Genomic DNA, 11,464 nt, shown 5'->3' on the forward strand with positions numbered 1-11,464 from the left:
GCTGCATAATATTCCATTGTATATATATACCACATCTTTATCCATTCATCTGTCGATGGACATCTTGGCTCTTTCCACACTTTGGCTATTGTGGACATTGCTGCTATAAACATCGGGGTGCACGTACCCCTTTGGATCCCTACATTTGTATCTTTGGGGTAAATACCCAGTGATGCAATTGCTGGATCATATATGGTAGTTCTATTTTCAATTTTTTGAAGAACCTCCATACTGTTTTCCAGAGTGGCTGCACCAGCTTGCATTCCCACCAACAGTGTAGGAGGGTTCCTCTTTCTCCGCATCCCCGCCAACACCTGTCATTTCCTGACTTGCTAATTTTAGCCATTCTGACTGGTGTGAGGTGGTATCTCACTGAGGTTTTGATCTGGATTTCCCTGATGCTGAGTGATGTTGAGCGGGTAGTTCTATTTTTAACTTTTTGAGAAACCTCCATACTGTTTTCCAGAGTGGCTGCACCAGTTTGCATTCCCACCAACGATGCAAGAGGATTCCCCTTTCTCTGCATCCTTGCCAACATCTTTTGTTTCCTAAGTTGTTAATTTTAGCCATTCTGACAGGTGTGAGGTGGTATCTCATTGTGTTTTTTTGTTGTTTTTTTGTTTTTGTTTTTTTTTTAGCAAGGATGTACCACAATTTATTCAACTAATTACTCTTACTATTTGTATTTCCCTGAAGCTGAGTAATGTTGAGCACTTTTTCATGTGTCTGTTGGCCATTTGTATGTCTTCTTTGGAGACATGTCTGTTCATGTCTTCTGCCCATTTCTTGACTGGGTTTTTTGTTTTTTGGGTGTTGAATTTGTTAAGGTCTTTCTAGAGTTTGGATCAGATTAAGTATTTCTGTTCATTACCTTATTTTATCCTCTTAACTATTCCATGAGGCAGGTAGTGTTATCATCCCCATTCTATTCATGAAGACAGTAGAATTAGGGAAGTTGAATATCTTGTCCAAGGCCACAGCTAATAATCGGCTGACTCTGGACTTGAACCCGAGTCCTCCAGACTCTCTGACCACACTCTCCCATTATTTTATGCGGCTATATGGACATCCTCTTTAGGGGATTGCTGCTTGTTGTAGAACACTGAAGAAGAAGGATCATGAGAAACGACTGTGGAAATGCTAACAGCAGCTAAACTACAAAATTAAAAATGCAACAAGGCCTCTGAAATATGTGCCATAGGGGCAGGAATGGACAGTGAATCTGGCTCTAGGTTTGACCACAAAATCCGTGCCCTCAGTAAAGGGAAGCTGTCAACCCAGAGCTTTGGAAATGAACATCACTCAGGGAATTTTAAAGTTTCTGAGATGTGTGGAGCCTGCTTAAGATTCTCTGTCTTTCCCTCTGCCCCTCCCCTGGCTCATGCAAGTGCTCTCTCTCTCTCTCAAAATAAAACAAAACAAAACAAAACAAAATAAAATGAACATTTTCTACAGGGTTATTTGGTAGGACTGCTGATGGAGCAGGAGGGGAAGGACAATTAGGAGGTGTCTTGGGGAGAATTGAAACAGCCCCTTCAGTTCTGGCTTAACAAAACTCTCATAAATGACCATGCTGTATTTGGAACTGCTTTACCTGACACAAGAAGGTACTTTCTTTTCTTTTTTCTCAAATTAGTGTCGTAAGGGAAATTTGGAAGGAGTTCTTCACATTTCTCAATACAGAAAAAGACCTCTCTCCCTATGCTGCCCCAGTGCCTCCCTTGAAGAGAGACTGTTGCTTCCCCTGGCCTTGTTGTAGGTTGGGGGCATCTCCAGGCCAGGCTGTGGTAGGCTGAGGGCTGTGTGTTGGGGGGCCCTCCAGGGCTGTGCCTCAGGAAGTTTTCTCTGTGGGGATCATCCACCCTTCACTTACACTTAGAAAACAGAAGGTGGCCCGAGGCTGTGGAGGGCGGGGAAATCAATGACAGGCCTTCTGCTGCTCTGAGTTAAATAAATAAGTCCAACCCCCCTGCCACCACCACCACCAAATAACATTCAGTTGAGAAGATTCATGAGACATGAGGTAAATGGCCTGTATAAATATCTGGCTGAGGGGAGAAAGGAGCCATGGTAATGATTTTACCTGCCCAAAGGGAAGAGGAACCAGCGCTGGAAGGAGAGTGATTGACTTATAATTACACCGACTGGGGACCCTGGGGTTGTGACCACAGAAAATTACTCAAGTTTTCCAGGGCCTTAGGGCAGCAACAAAACCCCTAATACCCAAGGCTCCAAAGCAAGTTGACTGCGGTCACCTCTGGGTCTCTCAGGAAGCAGTGGGGCATGTGGAGGGAGCAGTGGGAGGCTGGCCGGTTCAGGAGATTCAGGGCAAGGCTGCAGTTAGAGCTGTTTCAAGGACTTCACCACCCAGGACCATGGAAGTGGGGGAGGGAGGCCAGGATTGAGTCTGAAAGGGAAAAGTTTCCATGCACAAACCATAAAGAAAATTTGAGGATCCCATCCTCCCAGCTTTAAGGACTCTGGAATGGCGTGATGGGGCCCAGCAGATAGGACAGATGAATGACTCAGTTCAGACCACAGTTCCTTCAGCTCTGCATTCTGGGTCTGTGGGAGACATCCAGGAGTGACTTGAGGGAATGCAGATGCTCTTCTTAATGGCCTCAGAAGATTGGGGCTGCACCTGCAGACTGACCCTCCCAGACCTGGCTGTCGGGAATTTTTCCACCCCTTTGGAACTCACTTTTTACTTCTAATGAGTTTCCACCGGTAGCATTGTTAGCAGTAAATGGTGTGACCAATTAGTGGTCAGAGCAGGGTGAGGTAGGTCAAGAACAGCATCTTTTGGCCAAAGGCTATGGACCTCAGTGTCTGCTATAATCTGCAGTTCTGTTTCAGGGGCCTGGGGAGAACAGGGCTGGTGGGACTCTGAAGAGAGTCCCCAGTTCCCATTAGCCCCAGAAAGTCCATCAAGATTTTTACCAGAGTCCTAAAAAGAAGGTAAATTAATAAGCTTGAGATTTCTCTCTGTGTATTTTCCCAGCCCACATAGTAAGTCTGCTTTGCAATGATGCTTTTCCAAGGGCCATTCGTTGTAGTCTCTCTGAAATACGCAAACAGTTGCAAGAGATACTTACTGAACCAACTGCCTTGAAGGTCCCGTTTCCCTCAGAGTCTTCCCTCCACAGCATCACCAGTGAAGCATCCACTGAGCTATGCCAATGCAGCCTGAACAATACACAAGTCACCCTTTTCTAACAAGGGGAGCACATTATTTTAGGCTGCTTAGGGAGTCTTCTGGAGTTCCAGACAGAGGCTGAGCAAAGCTTGTCATTTGACAATGGCTCCAACAAAAGCATCAAAATGAGAGCAATGATTTCAAAGCCCAATGTGAGATGTCCAAATGGCATCCGGAATCAAAGAGGCCTTAACAGTGAAAACTCACTCAGCATCTCCCCCACCGCCCCACCCCTTCCTCAGAACTATAGAAAGTAAACTCTCCCCTCCCGCCCCCCCCCCAGATCCAGCTCTGCCACACAGTGTTAGCGAGCGAAATGCAGAGCAGGTCACAGTATTTCTAATTCAGATTAATGACCCCATTCAACCCTGTCTCCTTAGCAGGAAATTAGAAAGTGTAGGAAGGAGCAAATAGTGATTCATAATGCGTGACTCTGGGTATTGGCAGTTGTGCTCGTTAAAAGCGAAGATATTGTTTTGATATAAAATAATTGAGTCTGACTTATTTATGGGATCAAGTGTCCTCCATAATGCCAGATCCCTTTTGCAAAGCCAGCTGGTTCCATACCCATGTGTTCTCGAAGGACCGGAGAACTGCTCTTTGCCCGGTTTGTGTTTGCAGCAGCTTTGTAGGAAATAGCGCTTTAGGGTAATGGGGTGGTAGGGTGGTGTACCTCTCCTACACTCTGCTTTTGATTCTGTCTCTTCTTCCTCCCCTGGGCCAGCTCTCTCCACTATGACCTAGTCCTGGCCTTTCATTCTCCATCCTCCTCCTCTACTTCTTCAGGGACCTTCTCTAATTAGGGGGCTTCGTTTGTCACCTGTTTGCATACAGAGTCATGACACTTTTTTCCAAACCTTTTCCCCCTCCTCCCCAACACACATTCACTTCCATTTGATTCACATAGACTCGTGTATAAGAACAGACCCCATATCGTCCCCGTGTAAATTCCATTCCTTCTCTATGATCCCCTGGATAGCCATGCATATCTGTTCTTTCCCTCTTGTGTCTCCATATCTTGTCTGTCACCAAAAGCTCTTCCTTCGTTTTTGGATTCAGCCCTTTTCTTCCATTTCCACACTCAGTATACAAGCTAGGTTCAGACTCTTGTTTCAGAGGAAGAAATGATTTCTTTGAATGACAATCATGTGGAGCTCAGTCCTTGGGCATGCCCAATAAACCTTACCCTGGGAGGATGCATTCTTTGTTTTTGTGCTCCAGGGATGTGTCCACACTCAGCTCGCACACCAAAGTAGTACAGATGAGAACTGAGAAAAGTTGGATGAGCTTCAGAAATAAGTGCAACGGAGAAGTCATTTCCAAATCTGGATGTGTATTGGATTCTCCTGGGGAGCATTTAAAAAATGCTGATTCCTATTAAATCTGAATTTCATCTCCTACCACTCCCTCTCTTGCACACCCCCCTTCTGCCACCCATCTCCTTAGTTCTCCTTGAATATAATGAGCACATTTCTGCCTCAGGGCCTTTGCATTTGCCAATTCCCCTTTGGAACTCTCTTCACCTATACATCCACACTGGCTTGTTCTCTGCCCTGATGGATACTGTCTCCTCAGAGAGGTGAACACCCCACTAAAATAGCATCCCTCCATCTGCCCACTTTTTTGGTCTTTCTTTGGATCCCCAGTTACATTATATATTTGTTATTTCTGGTTGGCTGTCACTTCTAGATAGTGAGCTCTATGAGGGCAGAGATTTTTTTTTTTCTTAGGTTACAGCTTTATCTTCAGAACAAAAAAGAAGCTTCGGGGTGCCTGGGTGGCTCAGTTGGTTGGGCATCTGCCTTTGGCTCAGGTCATGATCCCAGGGTCCTGGAATGGAGCCCCCCAGTTGCGCTCCCTGCTCAGTCTCCCTCTCCCTCTGCCTGCAGCTCCCCCTGCTTGTACTCTCTCTCTCTGTCAAATAAATAAATAAAATCTTTTAAATTAAAAAAAAAAAAAGGAGCTTCCCATATAGTAGACACTCCAGCAATGTCTGCTGAATCAGTGAATAAAAGATGACTCAGAGAAGCTGAGTTAATCCAGGAAGCCTTGTCCTAAAATAGTGGTTCTTTTTTTTTTTAATTTAATTAATTTATTTATTTGACAGAGAGAGAGACAGCGAGAAAAGGAACACAAGCAGGGGGAGTGGGAGAGGGAGAAGCAGGCTTCCTGCCGAGCAGGGAGCCCGATGTGGAGCTGGATCCCAGGACCCTGGGATCATGGCCTGAGCCGAAGGCAGACACTTAATGACTGAGCCACCCAGGTGCCCTAAAACAGTGGTTCTTAAAGTATGGTCTCAGGACCAGCAGCTTCAGCATCACTTGATAAATTATTAGAAATGTAAATGCTTGGGCTTCCCACCAGTCCTGCTAAATCACAAACTGGGAGGTGGCCATGTGTGTTTCAACTGGTCCTTGGGGTGACTCTCATGCTACCTAAGGCTTGTGAACCACTGCACCGAGACACTGTTTTGGTACCATGTTCTGTTTGGCACGGACTACTAATTATCAAGGCAAAAATGAATCTTGTGGCCCTCATATCTGACATTTACACTAATCTTAGACTCTTCCCTAATTGTTTCAGGCGCATTGGATCAGGAAGCTGGCTTGTCATGTGGTCCTCAAGCATCCAGGAAGAGCTCAGTACATATTTGTCAGCTGGTTACTTTTGCAATATTCCTTAGATATGCATTTTTTGGCTCTAAATGACATAAGGAAAAAGAAGGTTTATAATATTCTACTTAGTGTTAGGACAGTATATATCCTATTAGAATATAGAAAAGACATTGCTTAAAAATACTTGTAGGTTGGTTTTGACTCATTGTTTTACTACTTCTTAAGAAAGTATTAAAGTAGTTAGGAACATGGGCTTAGGAGGCAGATTTGGTTTGGATCAGGCTTTAATTTGGTAAAATGGGCAACAGTACCTGCCTTGAAAAATTAATAGCGCCGGCACACACTGGGTACTCAAAGTAGTTATTAATAATGATAATTGGCATTTTAAACATATAATATGTGATGTTTATTATGCTGGTGTGTGTGTGTGTGTGATTCTATTCAGGCAGAAAGAGGACAGCGGAAAGTATATTTTAGAACAGTGGTTCTCACAAAGTGGTCCTAAGACCACCAGCAGCAGCACAGCCTGGAAATTGTTAGAAGTGCACGTTTCTGGGCCTCACCCAGATCTACTGAAACAACTCACAGTGGGCCTGTTGCTGTTTTAATAAGCCCTCTAATGACTCATGCATGCCCGTCTTTGGGAACCCTGCTCTAAAATCACACACACACACACGCACGCACACACCCTCTATGAGGGGTGCCTCTTTTGGGAAATAATCTAATAACAGATGGAAGGAGCAGGGTAGTCAACGACTAGAGAATTTCTGCGGAGGGACAAGTCAATAGAATCTGAGTCATCTGAATTTGGAAAAGAGACCCAGTTCCTGGTTTCTGTATCCAACGCATTCCGTGGACCAGCTTTCTGACAGGTCTTTGAAAAATGAGGCCCTTGGTAACAGCCCTCTCTCCCTCAAATGTTTCCCTGGCTGCAGCAATTAAAGGGCCGAGCAGGAAACTGGACCTGATGTCCTGTTAACCCTTCGTCAGCTAAAGCCCAGAGACAATCTGTCTCACTGCAGAGATTTTCTTCTCATCTGCTCTCCCTCCCACTGCACCACAAAGGGAGAGGCTCCTAAACCATCTCCTGGTTGAGTTGTTTCCAGTTTTGAGTTTCATTCCCGTGTCTGTGTGATTGAAACAGCCGGGTCAGAGAGCAACAGAGGGGAAAGGTCATTACAAACATAACAATAAAAAAAAAATTCTCCCGATGACTCTCCTTTCTCATCAGCCTCCAAGCATTTCTTAATGAGCTACGGCTCAGCCCCCTACGAGCCTGATGGTCTTCAGTCAGAGCTGAGCCTTGATGGAAATGATCAGAACGGAGTCAGTGGGGCTGGCTGTCTGAACATTTTTGTCCTGGTGTCCTGAAGGTCGGGTCTTCGCCTCAGCCCAAGTCCTCCCTCTTACCACTTAATGACAGTGTCAGACAGACACGTGGCCTTCAGGGCCACGCAGGACTTCCTGGTGACTGACAGTGGTGTGTCTTTCCCTATGTCTTTTATGGACATCCATTTTCTTACTGTCCACACAGGCTTGATAGATTTTCTCTGGAAATTTTGAATTCTAGACTGGCGGCTCTCCCACTGTCTCCTGAGGGATTTCTCAGCCAATCTGAATATGAATTTAAGCGAAATGTAATTTGGATCATCACCTTATTTAAGCCACATCTGTTAGAACCCGGTTACACTTTATTAAGGAAAGATGATCCTGCCTTCCTGTTTCTCCGTTTCTGAAGTTGAGAAGAGTTTTGATTTTGGCAGACAGAATAGGAACCATCCAAAATTATCCAAGTGAATGCCTCTTCAGTGATGAGAATCCCCTGTACTCACCCGAAGCTGATTTTTGTGAGGTCTTTATTGCTGTCCGCATAGGGCTTTGCTCACCAAATGCCCAACACCTTTTTTGGATTCGATATTATTTTCAAATGTGAGTTTTAGTCACATAAAGCATAAAAACTGGAATGGAGATATAAGAGGTGGAGATATCTGATTTTATAGTAAAATGAGGATTTATTAATCAAATTGGATTTCTACTCTATTAATGCAGATGATAGAAGAAAGAATTGGACTCCTGCTTTTAAACAAAAATATGTATATAAGCCAGCCAATATGGACCCACTCCTGTCACATAAGGGCTCAATGAATATGACTTCTCTTCTCCTCTCCCTCTCAGGTGAGTGATGTGCCTTCCACATGCCAAGAGCCAACTGTGCTAAAGAGTGGGCAGGAACCAAACTGTAGTCAGGGATTTCCCACCTTGGCCTATGGACATCTCCCGGCAGGGTGGGCAGGCAGGGTTGGGGGAGGGGTGGCGGGAAGGTTAGCAGAGTATCTGCAAAAGCTCTTAAATCCATACGTGCACTGTGCATTGCATATAGATGGATTAAACACTATCTTTTACACAGAGTTCCTATTCTTTCTCAAATATCCATATATACCCTATTACAGTAAATAAACCACATATTTATCTACAATCATACAAAATGAATTGTAAATTTTGGCCATCCTGCATTTTCCCAAATGCTACCAAGGGATGTCTGAGAAATTTTTTGAGTACAAGATTTCCTCGTATTGACAAACAGGGAGCATTGCTATTCTATAGCATGGCTGAAGGCAGGGCTTCCCAGGTGTGGTCCTAAGACTCTGCGGTCTGTTTAAAGTGCGGATTGCCTGGCCCCATTCCTGACAGTCAGGCTTAGGATCCCCGAGGGGAACTGGAAATCTGCTTTTTTTTTTTTAATTTTATTTTATTATGTTATGTTAATCACTATACATTACATCATTAGTTTTTGATGTAGTGTTCTGTGATTCATTGTTTGCATATAACACCCAGTGCTCCATGCAATACGTGCCCTCCTTAATACCCATCACCGGGCTAACCCATCCCCCCAACCCTCTCCCCTCTAGAACCCTCAGTTTGTTTCTCAGAGTCCATAGTCTCTCATGGTTCGTCTCCCCCTCCGCTAAAATCCACTTTTTAAACAAACCCCAATGCCAGTTTTTCCCATGCATTGGCACTGGAGAGCCATGGGCTTAAGGGAATTGGAAAATACCTTCACAGCATCAGGAATCAACTTCAGAAGTTTAAATCTGTGTGTTTCCAGTTTCACCTGAAGATGGAATCTCTCTTTCCTCTTTAAATCCTTGCATACAGTCCAGAAACTTGCTAGAATATCTATCAATCATGTCAGATAGTCTATCGACAATTTGAAAGCACGGTATCCCTGCTGGAACTCTAAAGCAGCAACAACAAAAAAAACGGTTTGGGATCATCTACAGATGTGGCTTGGTCACATGACTCTGCCTGCATTGGTGTGCACTGAAATGCCATGTAAATGAAATTACAGTGGGCAGAGGAGCTCAGATCTGAAATCATTAGTAACTCCTGGGGGCATTCACCTGATTTGTGTGTATTTAAATATAATCTTCAATAAAATTAGGAAACCTTTACCCCCATCTGTGTTGCCATAGCAAAGTGCAGGCGCAGCAAATAGCTGGCCTCTGTGTTAACACCCCTCTCTAGTCGCATGGCAGCTAGACATTTCTAATCAATTCCAGCAGTCCTTCCCCTTGAGCCAGGATATTTATGCTTCAAAATCCCCTGCCTCGGGCGACTGTTAGCAGATGGGATGACTGGACGATGAAATCTATTTGCTGTGTCTGGAGTGGAGAAGGGCATAGGCTCTGCCGTCATATGGGGTTCGAAGGCTCAAACCCCAGTTTGGCCACCTGGAAGCTGTGGGACGCAGAGTAGGATATGTCAGCTATGTAGGTGTTCTGGCAGTCTCCTTCTCCTCGTCTGCAAGAGCAGGATGAGAGTCCCATTTCACAGGATGGTCGCGAAGGTGACAGAAAGACCCCAGGTCTTGCTTAGTATTGCTTAGTATTCCTAGTTCATACTGGGTACTCAGTACATTTTAGGTGCTATGAATTTTAATAGAGCTTGAAAAGACATAGTGATGAACACATGGAGAAAAGAACCCGTCTTGAGGGACGACTTGGGTTCTACAAAGCAAGCATGGAGGATTTTAGAGCAAAGTGCATCCTTATTGCAACCCCTTCTCTGGGATTATGGTTTATATGGCCTGCATTTATTGAGAGCTTAATAAATTCCAGAAAGTGTCCTAAGCACTTTATGAGGGGTAACTAATTTAATCCTCACAAGAACCTCATGAAGTCGATGTTCTTATCCCCAGTTTACAGATGAGGCACCTGAGGCCTAAAGAGGTTCAGTAACTGACCAGGGATGGAGTTAGACCCATGCAATTCACAGTAACCCTCCCAATCCCCCCAGCAGCAGCCCCACTGAGAACTGGGAGAAATACAAACTCTCAGGCCCCACCCCTGAGCCCCCAAATCCGAAACCCTGTGGGTGAGCCCAGAGCTCTTTGTTTCCACAAGTCCTCCTGGTGATTCTGAGGCTTGTTACCCAGACAGACGGAGGAACAGGGCTGAGCCTGTGACCAAGTGGGGGACAGCCTGATGGAATTAGAGAAGGCGCATCTGTTAAGGACCTGTGGATGCCTTTTCACAAACTTTTCATTCCCATCTGTATCTCTTCCAGTCAACATCCTGGAATTCGGCATGCATTTTTTTTTTCTCGTTTATGAGGAAAATTGGTTGGTTTGTGCTATTGTTTTTTTACTTTGTGTTACAGGTTCCAGTAGAACAAAGGAGAAAACCCATCTCTCTCTGAATTGTGTAGGAACTAGTGTGAAAGGCACCCAAGTCTCTTTCAAATCCCTGCTCTCCTTACTTTATGCAAATGTGAGTTCCTGCATTTCTCCCTCTGCAGGCTCTTGTCTTCTCCCTGTCCTTCAGTTCAGGTCAATAACTTCTGACCATCAAGGAAGGAAGGTTTTGAGCCCTCTCGGCTACATGAATTTGAAAGGGCCTTAGTTGGAGGCCTGCAGTACATATTAAAAATTACAATAAAAATCTAAATGTGTTAAGAAGTGCAGTGCTGGGCGCCTGGGTGGCTCAGTTGGTTAAGCGACTGCCTTCGGCTCAGGTCATGATCCTGGAGTCCCTGGATCGAGTCCCGCATCGCGCTCCCTGCTTGGCGGGGAGCCTGCTTCTGCCTCTGACCCTCCCCCCTTTCATGTGCTCTCTCTCTCTCATTCTCTCTGTCTCAAATAAATAAATAAATAAATAAATAAATAAATAAATAAATAAATAAAAAAGAAGTGCAGTACTAAGGGCTGCCCAGTCACAGCTTCACTGAATCTTTGTAAAGATCTTAGTGAGGCTCCCATTGTTACCCCTGGGGCAAATGAGAACACTTACCCACCCTTAGCTTTGGGAGGGCCCTAACCTGCCCAGCACGTGAGCCACAGGGCCAGGATCCAACCCCAGGTCTGTCTGACACATGAACCCACTCTCTTAGCCACATACTGTATGTGACGGAGGAGGAAAGATGGATGGATATCTGAGGTCACTGACGTCACTAAGGTGGAAAAGCCAAAACCCACTAGAGAGCAACTGGCTGCTGGGATTTAGGGACCTTCCCTGGTGATTTCATCCTGATCTGCTTGTATGCCTGGCACATGATCATGAACCCCAGAAAGCTCTCTAGCTGTTATTTGTTGACTGGGTTCCATCCTACGGCTCTTTAGTTTCAGAAAGAGCGAGAAGCTGTGCGGACCTGTTTC

At 45.0% G+C, this 11,464-nt stretch overlaps 1 long non-coding RNA gene across 2 annotated transcripts in view; it reads left to right on the forward strand.

Annotated features, from left to right (window-relative positions):
• LOC145723900 (uncharacterized) overlaps positions 1 to 10,970 on the forward strand; it is a 137,255-nt gene extending 126,285 nt beyond the window's left edge. The window contains exons 3-4 of one of the 2 annotated variants that reach the window (XR_014149288.1): positions 7,861 to 7,986; positions 10,471 to 10,970. This is a non-coding gene — a long non-coding RNA (uncharacterized LOC145723900). Of the gene's footprint in view, positions 1 to 7,860; positions 8,121 to 10,470 lie in introns of those variants that run through there. The other variant, XR_014149287.1, reaches the window with a different exon arrangement.
• The last annotated feature ends 494 nt before the right edge of the window (positions 10,971 to 11,464 follow it).

This window comes from Leptonychotes weddellii, chromosome 10 (assembly GCF_054177405.1).
Source record: "Leptonychotes weddellii isolate Sample4059 chromosome 10, ASM5417740v2, whole genome shotgun sequence".
In the NCBI taxonomy this organism is placed as follows: Eukaryota; Metazoa; Chordata; class Mammalia; order Carnivora; family Phocidae; genus Leptonychotes; species Leptonychotes weddellii.